Raw genomic sequence first — 17,859 nt, 5'->3', positions numbered from 1 at the left:
AACTCAAGATCCCCGTGCTGGGCAAACAGGTTTTGCAGCCGTTTGAACTAAGATTTTAAAATTATTCACATAATGAAAACCTATACTTTGTTTCAGGCGAGTTTCCCATTCAAATGCATGTAACAGTGAGAAACGCATTGTCTTGGCGAAATAAAGCGTTTTTGAACAACTTCATATAAATCGCTGTAACTTTTGATAGAAGACTCAGACAAACATGTTTATGGCTTTATCTTATAGAACTCAAGATCCCCGTGCTGGGCAAACAGGTTTTGCAGCCGTTTGAGCTAAGATTTTAAAATTATTCACATAATGAAAACCTATACTTTGTTTCAGGCTAGTTTCCCATTCAAATGCATGTAACAGTGAGAAACGCATTGTCTTGGCGAAATAAAGCGTTTTAGAACAACTTCATATAAATCGCTGTAACTTTTGATAGAAGACTCAGACAAACATGTTTATGGCTTTATCTTATAGAACTCAAGATCCCCGTGCTGGGCAAACAGGTTTTGCAGCCGTTTGAGCTAAGATTTTAAAATTATTCACATAATGAAAACCTATACTTTGTTTCAGGCGAGTTTCCCATTCAAATGCATGTAACAGTGAGAAACGCATTGTCTTGGCGAAATAAAGCGTTTTTGAACAACTTCATATAAATCGCTGTAACTTTTGATAGAAGACTCAGACAAACATGTTTATGGCTTTATCTTATAGAACTCAAGATCCCCGTGCTGGGCAAACAGGTTTTGCAGCCGTTTGAGCTAAGATTTTAAAATTATTCACATAATGAAAACCTATACTTTGTTTCAGGCGAGTTTCCCATTCAAATGCATGTAACAGTGAGAAACGCATTGTCTTGGCGAAATAAAGCGTTTTTGAACAACTTCATATAAATCGCTGTAACTTTTGATAGAAGACTCAGACAAACATGTTTATGGCTTTATCTTATAGAACTCAAGATCCCCGTGCTGGGCAAACAGGTTTTGCAGCCGTTTGAACTAAGATTTTAAAATTATTCACATAATGAAAACCTATACTTTGTTTCAGGCGAGTTTCCCATTCAAATGCATGTAACAGTGAGAAACGCATTGTCTTGGCGAAATAAAGCGTTTTTGAACAACTTCATATAAATCGCTGTAACTTTTGATAGAAGACTCAGACAAACATGTTTATGGCTTTATCTTATAGAACTCAAGATCCCCGTGCTGGGCAAACAGGTTTTGCAGCCGTTTGAGCTAAGATTTTAAAATTATTCACATAATGAAAACCTATACTTTGTTTCAGGCGAGTTTCCCATTCAAATGCATGTAACAGTGAGAAACGCATTGTCTTGGCGAAATAAAGCGTTTTTGAACAACTTCATATAAATCGCTGTAACTTTTGATAGAAGACTCAGACAAACATGTTTATGGCTTTATCTTATAGAACTCAAGATCCCCGTGCTGGGCAAACAGGTTTTGCAGCCGTTTGAGCTAAGATTTTAAAATTATTCACATAATGAAAACCTATACTTTGTTTCAGGCGAGTTTCCCATTCAAATGCATGTAACAGTGAGAAACGCATTGTCTTGGCAAAATAAAGCGTTTTTGAACAACTTCATATAAATCGCTGTAACTTTTGATAGAAGACTCAGACAAACATGTTTATGGCTTTATCTTATAGAACTCAAGATCCCCGTGCTGGGCAAACAGGTTTTGCAGCCGTTTGAACTAAGATTTTAAAATTATTCACATAATGAAAACCTATACTTTGTTTCAGGCGAGTTTCCCATTCAAATGCATGTAACAGTGAGAAACGCATTGTCTTGGCAAAATAAAGCGTTTTTGAACAACTTCATATAAATCGCTGTAACTTTTGATAGAAGACTCAGACAAACATGTTTATGGCTTTATCTTATAGAACTCAAGATCCCCGTGCTGGGCAAACAGGTTTTGCAGCCGTTTGAACTAAGATTTTAAAATTATTCACATAATGAAAACCTATACTTTGTTTCAGGCGAGTTTCCCATTCAAATGCATGTAACAGTGAGAAACGCATTGTCTTGGCGAAATAAAGCGTTTTTGAACAACTTCATATAAATCGCTGTAACTTTTGATAGAAGACTCAGACAAACATGTTTATGGCTTTATCTTATAGAACTCAAGATCCCCGTGCTGGGCAAACAGGTTTTGCAGCCGTTTGAGCTAAGATTTTAAAATTATTCACATAATGAAAACCTATACTTTGTTTCAGGTGAGTTTCCCATTCAAATGCATGTAACAGTGAGAAACGCATTGTCTTGGCAAAATAAAGCGTTTTTGAACAACTTCATATAAATCGCTGTAACTTTTGATAGAAGACTCAGACAAACATGTTTATGGCTTTATCTTATAGAACTCAAGATCCCCGTGCTGGGCAAACAGGTTTTGCAGCCGTTTGAGCTAAGATTTTAAAATTATTCACATAATGAAAACCTATACTTTGTTTCAGGCGAGTTTCCCATTCAAATGCATGTAACAGTGAGAAACGCATTGTCTTGGCGAAATAAAGCGTTTTTGAACAACTTCATATAAATCGCTGTAACTTTTGATAGAAGACTCAGACAAACATGTTTATGGCTTTATCTTATAGAACTCAAGATCCCCGTGCTGGGCAAACAGGTTTTGCAGCCGTTTGAACTAAGATTTTAAAATTATTCACATAATGAAAACCTATACTTTGTTTCAGGCGAGTTTCCCATTCAAATGCATGTAACAGTGAGAAACGCATTGTCTTGGCGAAATAAAGCGTTTTTGAACAACTTCATATAAATCGCTGTAACTTTTGATAGAAGACTCAGACAAACATGTTTATGGCTTTATCTTATAGAACTCAAGATCCCCGTGCTGGGCAAACAGGTTTTGCAGCCGTTTGAGCTAAGATTTTAAAATTATTCACATAATGAAAACCTATACTTTGTTTCAGGCGAGTTTCCCATTCAAATGCATGTAACAGTGAGAAACGCATTGTCTTGGCAAAATAAAGCGTTTTTGAACAACTTCATATAAATCGCTGTAACTTTTGATAGAAGACTCAGACAAACATGTTTATGGCTTTATCTTATAGAACTCAAGATCCCCGTGCTGGGCAAACAGGTTTTGCAGCCGTTTGAACTAAGATTTTAAAATTATTCACATAATGAAAACCTATACTTTGTTTCAGGCGAGTTTCCCATTCAAATGCATGTAACAGTGAGAAACGCATTGTCTTGGCAAAATAAAGCGTTTTTGAACAACTTCATATAAATCGCTGTAACTTTTGATAGAAGACTCAGACAAACATGTTTATGGCTTTATCTTATAGAACTCAAGATCCCCGTGCTGGGCAAACAGGTTTTGCAGCCGTTTGAACTAAGATTTTAAAATTATTCACATAATGAAAACCTATACTTTGTTTCAGGCGAGTTTCCCATTCAAATGCATGTAACAGTGAGAAACGCATTGTCTTGGCGAAATAAAGCGTTTTTGAACAACTTCATATAAATCGCTGTAACTTTTGATAGAAGACTCAGACAAACATGTTTATGGCTTTATCTTATAGAACTCAAGATCCCCGTGCTGGGCAAACAGGTTTTGCAGCCGTTTGAGCTAAGATTTTAAAATTATTCACATAATGAAAACCTATACTTTGTTTCAGGCGAGTTTCCCATTCAAATGCATGTAACAGTGAGAAACGCATTGTCTTGGCGAAATAAAGCGTTTTTGAACAACTTCATATAAATCGCTGTAACTTTTGATAGAAGACTCAGACAAACATGTTTATGGCTTTATCTTATAGAACTCAAGATCCCCGTGCTGGGCAAACAGGTTTTGCAGCCGTTTGAACTAAGATTTTAAAATTATTCACATAATGAAAACCTATACTTTGTTTCAGGCGAGTTTCCCATTCAAATGCATGTAACAGTGAGAAACGCATTGTCTTGGCGAAATAAAGCGTTTTTGAACAACTTCATATAAATCGCTGTAACTTTTGATAGAAGACTCAGACAAACATGTTTATGGCTTTATCTTATAGAACTCAAGATCCCCGTGCTGGGCAAACAGGTTTTGCAGCCGTTTGAACTAAGATTTTAAAATTATTCACATAATGAAAACCTATACTTTGTTTCAGGCGAGTTTCCCATTCAAATGCATGTAACAGTGAGAAACGCATTGTCTTGGCGAAATAAAGCGTTTTTGAACAACTTCATATAAATCGCTGTAACTTTTGATAGAAGACTCAGACAAGCATGTTTATGGCTTTATCTTATAGAACTCAAGATCCCCGTGCTGGGCAAACAGGTTTTGCAGCCGTTTGAACTAAGATTTTAAAATTATTCACATAATGAAAACCTATACTTTGTTTCAGGCGAGTTTCCCATTCAAATGCATGTAACAGTGAGAAACGCATTGTCTTGGCGAAATAAAGCGTTTTTGAACAACTTCATATAAATCGCTGTAACTTTTGATAGAAGACTCAGACAAACATGTTTATGGCTTTATCTTATAGAACTCAAGATCCCCGTGCTGGGCAAACAGGTTTTGCAGCCGTTTGAACTAAGATTTTAAAATTATTCACATAATGAAAACCTATACTTTGTTTCAGGCGAGTTTCCCATTCAAATGCATGTAACAGTGAGAAACGCATTGTCTTGGCAAAATAAAGCGTTTTTGAACAACTTCATATAAATCGCTGTAACTTTTGATAGAAGACTCAGACAAACATGTTTATGGCTTTATCTTATAGAACTCAAGATCCCCGTGCTGGGCAAACAGGTTTTGCAGCCGTTTGAGCTAAGATTTTAAAATTATTCACATAATGAAAACCTATACTTTGTTTCAGGCGAGTTTCCCATTCAAATGCATGTAACAGTGAGAAACGCATTGTCTTGGCAAAATAAAGCGTTTTTGAACAACTTCATATAAATCGCTGTAACTTTTGATAGAAGACTCAGACAAACATGTTTATGGCTTTATCTTATAGAACTCAAGATCCCCGTGCTGGGCAAACAGGTTTTGCAGCCGTTTGAACTAAGATTTTAAAATTATTCACATAATGAAAACCTATACTTTGTTTCAGGCGAGTTTCCCATTCAAATGCATGTAACAGTGAGAAACGCATTGTCTTGGCAAAATAAAGCGTTTTTGAACAACTTCATATAAATCGCTGTAACTTTTGATAGAAGACTCAGACAAACATGTTTATGGCTTTATCTTATAGAACTCAAGATCCCCGTGCTGGGCAAACAGGTTTTGCAGCCGTTTGAGCTAAGATTTTAAAATTATTCACATAATGAAAACCTATACTTTGTTTCAGACGAGTTTCCCATTCAAATGCATGTAACAGTGAGAAACGCATTGTCTTGGCGAAATAAAGCGTTTTTGAACAACTTCATATAAATCGCTGTAACTTTTGATAGAAGACTCAGACAAACATGTTTATGGCTTTATCTTATAGAACTCAAGATCCCCGTGCTGGGCAAACAGGTTTTGCAGCCGTTTGAGCTAAGATTTTAAAATTATTCACATAATGAAAACCTATACTTTGTTTCAGGCGAGTTTCCCATTCAAATGCATGTAACAGTGAGAAACGCATTGTCTTGGCGAAATAAAGCGTTTTTGAACAACTTCATATAAATCGCTGTAACTTTTGATAGAAGACTCAGACAAACATGTTTATGGCTTTATCTTATAGAACTCAAGATCCCCGTGCTGGGCAAACAGGTTTTGCAGCCGTTTGAGCTAAGATTTTAAAATTATTCACATAATGAAAACCTATACTTTGTTTCAGGCGAGTTTCCCATTCAAATGCATGTAACAGTGAGAAACGCATTGTCTTGGCGAAATAAAGCGTTTTTGAACAACTTCATATAAATCGCTGTAACTTTTGATAGAAGACTCAGACAAACATGTTTATGGCTTTATCTTATAGAACTCAAGATCCCCGTGCTGGGCAAACAGGTTTTGCAGCCGTTTGAACTAAGATTTTAAAATTATTCACATAATGAAAACCTATACTTTGTTTCAGGCGAGTTTCCCATTCAAATGCATGTAACAGTGAGAAACGCATTGTCTTGGCAAAATAAAGCGTTTTTGAACAACTTCATATAAATCGCTGTAACTTTTGATAGAAGACTCAGACAAACATGTTTATGGCTTTATCTTATAGAACTCAAGATCCCCGTGCTGGGCAAACAGGTTTTGCAGCCGTTTGAACTAAGATTTTAAAATTATTCACATAATGAAAACCTATACTTTGTTTCAGGCGAGTTTCCCATTCAAATGCATGTAACAGTGAGAAACGCATTGTCTTGGCAAAATAAAGCGTTTTTGAACAACTTCATATAAATCGCTGTAACTTTTGATAGAAGACTCAGACAAACATGTTTATGGCTTTATCTTATAGAACTCAAGATCCCCGTGCTGGGCAAACAGGTTTTGCAGCCGTTTGAACTAAGATTTTAAAATTATTCACATAATGAAAACCTATACTTTGTTTCAGGCGAGTTTCCCATTCAAATGCATGTAACAGTGAGAAACGCATTGTCTTGGCGAAATAAAGCGTTTTTGAACAACTTCATATAAATCGCTGTAACTTTTGATAGAAGACTCAGACAAACATGTTTATGGCTTTATCTTATAACTTATAGAACTCAAGATCCCCGTGCTGGGCAAACAGGTTTTGCAGCCGTTTGAGCTAAGATTTTAAAATTATTCACATAATGAAAACCTATACTTTGTTTCAGGCGAGTTTCCCATTCAAATGCATGTAACAGTGAGAAACGCATTGTCTTGGCAAAATAAAGCGTTTTTGAACAACTTCATATAAATCGCTGTAACTTTTGATAGAAGACTCAGACAAACATGTTTATGGCTTTATCTTATAGAACTCAAGATCCCCGTGCTGGGCAAACAGGTTTTGCAGCCGTTTGAACTAAGATTTTAAAATTATTCACATAATGAAAACCTATACTTTGTTTCAGGCGAGTTTCCCATTCAAATGCATGTAACAGTGAGAAACGCATTGTCTTGGCAAAATAAAGCGTTTTTGAACAACTTCATATAAATCGCTGTAACTTTTGATAGAAGACTCAGACAAACATGTTTATGGCTTTATCTTATAGAACTCAATATCCCCGTGCTGGGCAAACAGGTTTTGCAGCCGTTTGAGCTAAGATTTTAAAATTATTCACATAATGAAAACCTATACTTTGTTTCAGGCGAGTTTCCCATTCAAATGCATGTAACAGTGAGAAACGCATTGTCTTGGCAAAATAAAGCGTTTTTGAACAACTTCATATAAATCGCTGTAACTTTTGATAGAGGACTCAGACAAACATGTTTATGGCTTTATCTTATAGAACTCAAGATCCCCGTGCTGGGCAAACAGGTTTTGCAGCCGTTTGAGCTAAGATTTTAAAATTATTCACATAATGAAAACCTATACTTTGTTTCAGGCGAGTTTCCCATTCAAATGCATGTAACAGTGAGAAACGCATTGTCTTGGCAAAATAAAGCGTTTTTGAACAACTTCATATAAATCGCTGTAACTTTTGATAGAAGACTCAGACAAACATGTTTATGGCTTTATCTTATAGAACTCAATATCCCCGTGCTGGGCAAACAGGTTTTGCAGCCGTTTGAGCTAAGATTTTAAAATTATTCACATAATGAAAACCTATACTTTGTTTCAGGCGAGTTTCCCATTCAAATGCATGTAACAGTGAGAAACGCATTGTCTTGGCAAAATAAAGCGTTTTTGAACAACTTCATATAAATCGCTGTAACTTTTGATAGAAGACTCAGACAAACATGTTTATGGCTTTATCTTATAGAACTCAATATCCCCGTGCTGGGCAAACAGAACAGGTTTTGCAGCCGTTTGAGCTAAGATTTTAAAATTATTCACATAATGAAAACCTATACTTTGTTTCAGGCGAGTTTCCCATTCAAATGCATGTAACAGTGAGAAACGCATTGTCTTGGCAAAATAAAGCGTTTTTGAACAACTTCATATAAATCGCTGTAACTTTTGATAGAGGACTCAGACAAACATGTTTATGGCTTTATCTTATAGAACTCAAGATCCCCGTGCTGGGCAAACAGGTTTTGCAGCCGTTTGAGCTAAGATTTTAAAATTATTCACATAATGAAAACCTATACTTTGTTTCAGGCGAGTTTCCCATTCAAATGCATGTAACAGTGAGAAACGCATTGTCTTGGCAAAATAAAGCGTTTTTGAACAACTTCATATAAATCGCTGTAACTTTTGATAGAAGACTCAGACAAACATGTTTATGGCTTTATCTTATAGAACTCAATATCCCCGTGCTGGGCAAACAGGTTTTGCAGCCGTTTGAGCTAAGATTTTAAAATTATTCACATAATGAAAACCTATACTTTGTTTCAGGCGAGTTTCCCATTCAAATGCATGTAACAGTGAGAAACGCATTGTCTTGGCAAAATAAAGCGTTTTTGAACAACTTCATATAAATCGCTGTAACTTTTGATAGAAGACTCAGACAAACATGTTTATGGCTTTATCTTATAGAACTCAATATCCCCGTGCTGGGCAAACAGAACAGGTTTTGCAGCCGTTTGAGCTAAGATTTTAAAATTATTCACATAATGAAAACCTATACTTTGTTTCAGGCGAGTTTCCCATTCAAATGCATGTAACAGTGAGAAACGCATTGTCTTGGCAAAATAAAGCGTTTTTGAACAACTTCATATAAATCGCTGTAACTTTTGATAGAGGACTCAGACAAACATGTTTATGGCTTTATCTTATAGAACTCAAGATCCCCGTGCTGGGCAAACAGGTTTTGCAGCCGTTTGAGCTAAGATTTTAAAATTATTCACATAATGAAAACCTATACTTTGTTTCAGGCGAGTTTCCCATTCAAATGCATGTAACAGTGAGAAACGCATTGTCTTGGCAAAATAAAGCGTTTTTGAACAACTTCATATAAATCGCTGTAACTTTTGATAGAAGACTCAGACAAACATGTTTATGGCTTTATCTTATAGAACTCAATATCCCCGTGCTGGGCAAACAGGTTTTGCAGCCGTTTGAGCTAAGATTTTAAAATTATTCACATAATGAAAACCTATACTTTGTTTCAGGCGAGTTTCCCATTCAAATGCATGTAACAGTGAGAAACGCATTGTCTTGGCGAAATAAAGCGTTTTTGAACAACTTCATATAAATCGCTGTAACTTTTGATAGAAGACTCAGACAAACATGTTTATGGCTTTATCTTATAGAACTCAATATCCCCGTGCTGGGCAAACAGAACAGGTTTTGCAGCCGTTTGAGCTAAGATTTTAAAATTATTCACATAATGAAAACCTATACTTTGTTTCAGGCGAGTTTCCCATTCAAATGCATGTAACAGTGAGAAACGCATTGTCGTGGCGAAATAAAGCGTTTTTGAACAACTTCATATAAATCGCTGTAACTTTTGATAGAAGACTCAGACAAACATGTTTATGGCTTTATCTTATAGAACTCAATATCCCCGTGCTGGGCAAACAGAACAGGTTTTGCAGCCGTTTGAGCTAAGATTTTAAAATTATTCACATAATGAAAACCTATACTTTGTTTCAGGCGAGTTTCCCATTCAAATGCATGTAACAGTGAGAAACGCATTGTCGTGGCGAAATAAAGCGTTTTTGAACAACTTCATATAAATCGCTGTAACTTTTGATAGAAGACTCAGACAAACATGTTTATGGCTTTATCTTATAGAACTCAATATCCCCGTGCTGGGCAAACAGAACAGGTTTTGCAGCCGTTTGAGCTAAGATTTTAAAATTATTTACATAATGAAAACCTATACTTTGTTTCAGGCGAGTTTCCCATTCAAATGCATGTAACAGTGAGAAACGCATTGTCTTGGCAAAATAAAGCGTTTTTGAACAACTTCATATAAATCGCTGTAACTTTTGATAGAAGACTCAGACAAACATGTTTATGGCTTTATCTTATAGAACTCAATATCCCCGTGCTGGGCAAACAGAACAGGTTTTGCAGCCGTTTGAGCTAAGATTTTAAAATTATTCACATAATGAAAACCTATACTTTGTTTCAGGCGAGTTTCCCATTCAAATGCATGTAACAGTGAGAAACGCATTGTCGTGGCGAAATAAAGCGTTTTTGAACAACTTCATATAAATCGCTGTAACTTTTGATAGAAGACTCAGACAAACATGTTTATGGCTTTATCTTATAGAACTCAATATCCCCGTGCTGGGCAAACAGAACAGGTTTTGCAGCCGTTTGAGCTAAGATTTTAAAATTATTCACATAATGAAAACCTATACTTTGTTTCAGGCGAGTTTCCCATTCAAATGCATGTAACAGTGAGAAACGCATTGTCTTGGCGAAATAAAGCGTTTTTGAACAACTTCATATAAATCGCTGTAACTTTTGATAGAAGACTCAGACAAACATGTTTATGGCTTTATCTTATAGAACTCAAGATCCCCGTGCTGGGCAAACAGGTTTTGCAGCCGTTTGAGCTAAGATTTTAAAATTATTCACATAATGAAAACCTATACTTTGTTTCAGGCGAGTTTCCCATTCAAATGCATGTAACAGTGAGAAACGCATTGTCTTGGCAAAATAAAGCGTTTTTGAACAACTTCATATAAATCGCTGTAACTTTTGATAGAAGACTCAGACAAACATGTTTATGGCTTTATCTTATAGAACTCAATATCCCCGTGCTGGGCAAACAGAACAGGTTTTGCAGCCGTTTGAGCTAAGATTTTAAAATTATTCACATAATGAAAACCTATACTTTGTTTCAGGCGAGTTTCCCATTCAAATGCATGTAACAGTGAGAAACGCATTGTCGTGGCGAAATAAAGCGTTTTTGAACAACTTCATATAAATCGCTGTAACTTTTGATAGAAGACTCAGACAAACATGTTTATGGCTTTATCTTATAGAACTCAATATCCCCGTGCTGGGCAAACAGAACAGGTTTTGCAGCCGTTTGAGCTAAGTTTTTAAAATTATTCACATAATGAAAACCTATACTTTGTTTCAGGCGAGTTTCCCATTCAAATGCATGTAACAGTGAGAAACGCATTGTCTTGGCAAAATAAAGCGTTTTTGAACAACTTCATATAAATCGCTGTAACTTTTGATAGAAGACTCAGACAAACATGTTTATGGCTTTATCTTATAGAACTCAATATCCCCGTGCTGGGCAAACAGAACAGGTTTTGCAGCCGTTTGAGCTAAGATTTTAAAATTATTCACATAATGAAAACCTATACTTTGTTTCAGGCGAGTTTCCCATTCAAATGCATGTAACAGTGAGAAACGCATTGTCGTGGCGAAATAAAGCGTTTTTGAACAACTTCATATAAATCGCTGTAACTTTTGATAGAAGACTCAGACAAACATGTTTATGGCTTTATCTTATAGAACTCAATATCCCCGTGCTGGGCAAACAGAACAGGTTTTGCAGCCGTTTGAGCTAAGATTTTAAAATTATTCACATAATGAAAACCTATACTTTGTTTCAGGCGAGTTTCCCATTCAAATGCATGTAACAGTGAGAAACGCATTGTCTTGGCGAAATAAAGCGTTTTTGAACAACTTCATATAAATCGCTGTAACTTTTGATAGAAGACTCAGACAAACATGTTTATGGCTTTATCTTATAGAACTCAAGATCCCCGTGCTGGGCAAACAGGTTTTGCAGCCGTTTGAGCTAAGATTTTAAAATTATTCACATAATGAAAACCTATACTTTGTTTCAGGCGAGTTTCCCATTCAAATGCATGTAACAGTGAGAAACGCATTGTCTTGGCAAAATAAAGCGTTTTTGAACAACTTCATATAAATCGCTGTAACTTTTGATAGAAGACTCAGACAAACATGTTTATGGCTTTATCTTATAGAACTCAATATCCCCGTGCTGGGCAAACAGGTTTTGCAGCCGTTTGAGCTAAGATTTTAAAATTATTCACATAATGAAAACCTATACTTTGTTTCAGGCGAGTTTCCCATTCAAATGCATGTAACAGTGAGAAACGCATTGTCTTGGCGAAATAAAGCGTTTTTGAACAACTTCATATAAATCGCTGTAACTTTTGATAGAAGACTCAGACAAACATGTTTATGGCTTTATCTTATAGAACTCAAGATCCCCGTGCTGGGCAAACAGGTTTTGCAGCCGTTTGAGCTAAGATTTTAAAATTATTCACATAATGAAAACCTATACTTTGTTTCAGGCGAGTTTCCCATTCAAATGCATGTAACAGTGAGAAACGCATTGTCTTGGCGAAATAAAGCGTTTTTGAACAACTTCATATAAATCGCTGTAACTTTTGATAGAAGACTCAGACAAACATGTTTATGGCTTTATCTTATAGAACTCAAGATCCCCGTGCTGGGCAAACAGGTTTTGCAGCCGTTTGAACTAAGATTTTAAAATTATTCACATAATGAAAACCTATACTTTGTTTCAGGCGAGTTTCCCATTCAAATGCATGTAACAGTGAGAAACGCATTGTCTTGGCAAAATAAAGCGTTTTTGAACAACTTCATATAAATCGCTGTAACTTTTGATAGAAGACTCAGACAAACATGTTTATGGCTTTATCTTATAGAACTCAATATCCCCGTGCTGGGCAAACAGGTTTTGCAGCCGTTTGAGCTAAGATTTTAAAATTATTCACATAATGAAAACCTATACTTTGTTTCAGGCGAGTTTCCCATTCAAATGCATGTAACAGTGAGAAACGCATTGTCTTGGCGAAATAAAGCGTTTTTGAACAACTTCATATAAATCGCTGTAACTTTTGATAGAAGACTCAGACAAACATGTTTATGGCTTTATCTTATAGAACTCAAGATCCCCGTGCTGGGCAAACAGAACAGGTTTTGCAGCCGTTTGAGCTAAGATTTTAAAATTATTCACATAATGAAAACCTATACTTTGTTTCAGGCGAGTTTCCCATTCAAATGCATGTAACAGTGAGAAACGCATTGTCTTGGCGAAATAAAGCGTTTTTGAACAACTTCATATAAATCGCTGTAACTTTTGATAGAAGACTCAGACAAACATGTTTATGGCTTTATCTTATAGAACTCAAGATCCCCGTGCTGGGCAAACAGGTTTTGCAGCCGTTTGAACTAAGATTTTAAAATTATTCACATAATGAAAACCTATACTTTGTTTCAGGCGAGTTTCCCATTCAAATGCATGTAACAGTGAGAAACGCATTGTCTTGGCAAAATAAAGCGTTTTTGAACAACTTCATATAAATCGCTGTAACTTTTGATAGAAGACTCAGACAAACATGTTTATGGCTTTATCTTATAGAACTCAAGATCCCCGTGCTGGGCAAACAGGTTTTGCAGCCGTTTGAACTAAGATTTTAAAATTATTCACATAATGAAAACCTATACTTTGTTTCAGGCGAGTTTCCCATTCAAATGCATGTAACAGTGAGAAACGCATTGTCTTGGCAAAATAAAGCGTTTTTGAACAACTTCATATAAATCGCTGTAACTTTTGATAGAAGACTCAGACAAACATGTTTATGGCTTTATCTTATAGAACTCAAGATCCCCGTGCTGGGCAAACAGGTTTTGCAGCCGTTTGAACTAAGATTTTAAAATTATTCACATAATGAAAACCTATACTTTGTTTCAGGCGAGTTTCCCATTCAAATGCATGTAACAGTGAGAAACGCATTGTCTTGGCGAAATAAAGCGTTTTTGAACAACTTCATATAAATCGCTGTAACTTTTGATAGAAGACTCAGACAAACATGTTTATGGCTTTATCTTATAACTTATAGAACTCAAGATCCCCGTGCTGGGCAAACAGGTTTTGCAGCCGTTTGAGCTAAGATTTTAAAATTATTCACATAATGAAAACCTATACTTTGTTTCAGGCGAGTTTCCCATTCAAATGCATGTAACAGTGAGAAACGCATTGTCTTGGCAAAATAAAGCGTTTTTGAACAACTTCATATAAATCGCTGTAACTTTTGATAGAAGACTCAGACAAACATGTTTATGGCTTTATCTTATAGAACTCAAGATCCCCGTGCTGGGCAAACAGGTTTTGCAGCCGTTTGAACTAAGATTTTAAAATTATTCACATAATGAAAACCTATACTTTGTTTCAGGCGAGTTTCCCATTCAAATGCATGTAACAGTGAGAAACGCATTGTCTTGGCGAAATAAAGCGTTTTTGAACAACTTCATATAAATCGCTGTAACTTTTGATAGAAGACTCAGACAAACATGTTTATGGCTTTATCTTATAGAACTCAAGATCCCCGTGCTGGGCAAACAGGTTTTGCAGCCGTTTGAGCTAAGATTTTAAAATTATTCACATAATGAAAACCTATACTTTGTTTCAGGCGAGTTTCCCATTCAAATGCATGTAACAGTGAGAAACGCATTGTCTTGGCGAAATAAAGCGTTTTTGAACAACTTCATATAAATCGCTGTAACTTTTGATAGAAGACTCAGACAAACATGTTTATGGCTTTATCTTATAGAACTCAAGATCCCCGTGCTGGGCAAACAGGTTTTGCAGCCGTTTGAGCTAAGATTTTAAAATTATTCACATAATGAAAACCTATACTTTGTTTCAGGCGAGTTTCCCATTCAAATGCATGTAACAGTGAGAAACGCATTGTCTTGGCAAAATAAAGCGTTTTTGAACAACTTCATATAAATCGCTGTAACTTTTGATAGAAGACTCAGACAAACATGTTTATGGCTTTATCTTATAGAACTCAAGATCCCCGTGCTGGGCAAACAGGTTTTGCAGCCGTTTGAGCTAAGATTTAAAAATTATTCACATAATGAAAACCTATACTTTGTTTCAGGCGAGTTTCCCATTCAAATGCATGTAACAGTGAGAAACGCATTGTCTTGGCGAAATAAAGCGTTTTTGAACAACTTCATATAAATCGCTGTAACTTTTGATAGAAGACTCAGACAAACATGTTTATGGCTTTATCTTATAGAACTCAAGATCCCCGTGCTGGGCAAACAGGTTTTGCAGCCGTTTGAACTAAGATTTTAAAATTATTCACATAATGAAAACCTATACTTTGTTTCAGGCGAGTTTCCCATTCAAATGCATGTAACAGTGAGAAACGCATTGTCTTGGCAAAATAAAGCGTTTTTGAACAACTTCATATAAATCGCTGTAACTTTTGATAGAAGACTCAGACAAACATGTTTATGGCTTTATCTTATAGAACTCAAGATCCCCGTGCTGGGCAAACAGGTTTTGCAGCCGTTTGAACTAAGATTTTAAAATTATTCACATAATGAAAACCTATACTTTGTTTCAGGCGAGTTTCCCATTCAAATGCATGTAACAGTGAGAAACGCATTGTCTTGGCAAAATAAAGCGTTTTTGAACAACTTCATATAAATCGCTGTAACTTTTGATAGAAGACTCAGACAAACATGTTTATGGCTTTATCTTATAGAACTCAAGATCCCCGTGCTGGGCAAACAGGTTTTGCAGCCGTTTGAACTAAGATTTTAAAATTATTCACATAATGAAAACCTATACTTTGTTTCAGGCGAGTTTCCCATTCAAATGCATGTAACAGTGAGAAACGCATTGTCTTGGCGAAATAAAGCGTTTTTGAACAACTTCATATAAATCGCTGTAACTTTTGATAGAAGACTCAGACAAACATGTTTATGGCTTTATCTTATAGAACTCAAGATCCCCGTGCTGGGCAAACAGGTTTTGCAGCCGTTTGAGCTAAGATTTTAAAATTATTCACATAATGAAAACCTATACTTTGTTTCAGGCGAGTTTCCCATTCAAATGCATGTAACAGTGAGAAACGCATTGTCTTGGCGAAATAAAGCGTTTTTGAACAACTTCATATAAATCGCTGTAACTTTTGATAGAAGACTCAGACAAACATGTTTATGGCTTTATCTTATAGAACTCAATATCCCCGTGCTGGGCAAACAGAACAGGTTTTGCAGCCGTTTGAGCTAAGATTTTAAAATTATTCACATAATGAAAACCTATACTTTGTTTCAGGCGAGTTTCCCATTCAAATGCATGTAACAGTGAGAAACGCATTGTCGTGGCGAAATAAAGCGTTTTTGAACAACTTCATATAAATCGCTGTAACTTTTGATAGAAGACTCAGACAAACATGTTTATGGCTTTATCTTATAGAACTCAATATCCCCGTGCTGGGCAAACAGAACAGGTTTTGCAGCCGTTTGAGCTAAGATTTTAAAATTATTCACATAATGAAAACCTATACTTTGTTTCAGGCGAGTTTCCCATTCAAATGCATGTAACAGTGAGAAACGCATTGTCTTGGCAAAATAAAGCGTTTTTGAACAACTTCATATAAATCGCTGTAACTTTTGATAGAAGACTCAGACAAACATGTTTATGGCTTTATCTTATAGAACTCAAGATCCCCGTGCTGGGCAAACAGGTTTTGCAGCCGTTTGAGCTAAGATTTTAAAATTATTCACATAATGAAAACCTATACTTTGTTTCAGGCGAGTTTCCCATTCAAATGCATGTAACAGTGAGAAACGCATTGTCTTGGCGAAATAAAGCGTTTTTGAACAACTTCATATAAATCGCTGTAACTTTTGATAGAAGACTCAGACAAACATGTTTATGGCTTTATCTTATAGAACTCAATATCCCCGTGCTGGGCAAACAGAACAGGTTTTGCAGCCGTTTGAGCTAAGATTTTAAAATTATTCACATAATGAAAACCTATACTTTGTTTCAGGCGAGTTTCCCATTCAAATGCATGTAACAGTGAGAAACGCATTGTCGTGGCGAAATAAAGCGTTTTTGAACAACTTCATATAAATCGCTGTAACTTTTGATAGAAGACTCAGACAAACATGTTTATGGCTTTATCTTATAGAACTCAATATCCCCGTGCTGGGCAAACAGAACAGGTTTTGCAGCCGTTTGAGCTAAGATTTTAAAATTATTCACATAATGAAAACCTATACTTTGTTTCAGGCGAGTTTCCCATTCAAATGCATGTAACAGTGAGAAACGCATTGTCTTGGCAAAATAAAGCGTTTTTGAACAACTTCATATAAATCGCTGTAACTTTTGATAGAAGACTCAGACAAACATGTTTATGGCTTTATCTTATAGAACTCAAGATCCCCGTGCTGGGCAAACAGGTTTTGCAGCCGTTTGAACTAAGATTTTAAAATTATTCACATAATGAAAACCTATACTTTGTTTCAGGCGAGTTTCCCATTCAAATGCATGTAACAGTGAGAAACGCATTGTCTTGGCAAAATAAAGCGTTTTTGAACAACTTCATATAAATCGCTGTAACTTTTGATAGAAGACTCAGACAAACATGTTTATGGCTTTATCTTATAGAACTCAAGATCCCCGTGCTGGGCAAACAGGTTTTGCAGCCGTTTGAACTAAGATTTTAAAATTATTCACATAATGAAAACCTATACTTTGTTTCAGGCGAGTTTCCCATTCAAATGCATGTAACAGTGAGAAACGCATTGTCTTGGCGAAATAAAGCGTTTTTGAACAACTTCATATAAATCGCTGTAACTTTTGATAGAAGACTCAGACAAACATGTTTATGGCTTTATCTTATAGAACTCAAGATCCCCGTGCTGGGCAAACAGGTTTTGCAGCCGTTTGAGCTAAGATTTTAAAATTATTCACATAATGAAAACCTATACTTTGTTTCAGGCGAGTTTCCCATTCAAATGCATGTAACAGTGAGAAACGCATTGTCTTGGCGAAATAAAGCGTTTTTGAACAACTTCATATAAATCGCTGTAACTTTTGATAGAAGACTCAGACAAACATGTTTATGGCTT

Source organism: Aulonocara stuartgranti, assembly GCF_965226115.1.
Source record: "Aulonocara stuartgranti genome assembly, chromosome: 1".
Classification (NCBI taxonomy): domain Eukaryota; kingdom Metazoa; phylum Chordata; class Actinopteri; order Cichliformes; family Cichlidae; genus Aulonocara; species Aulonocara stuartgranti.
Note: the sequence above shows the minus strand (reverse complement) of the source record.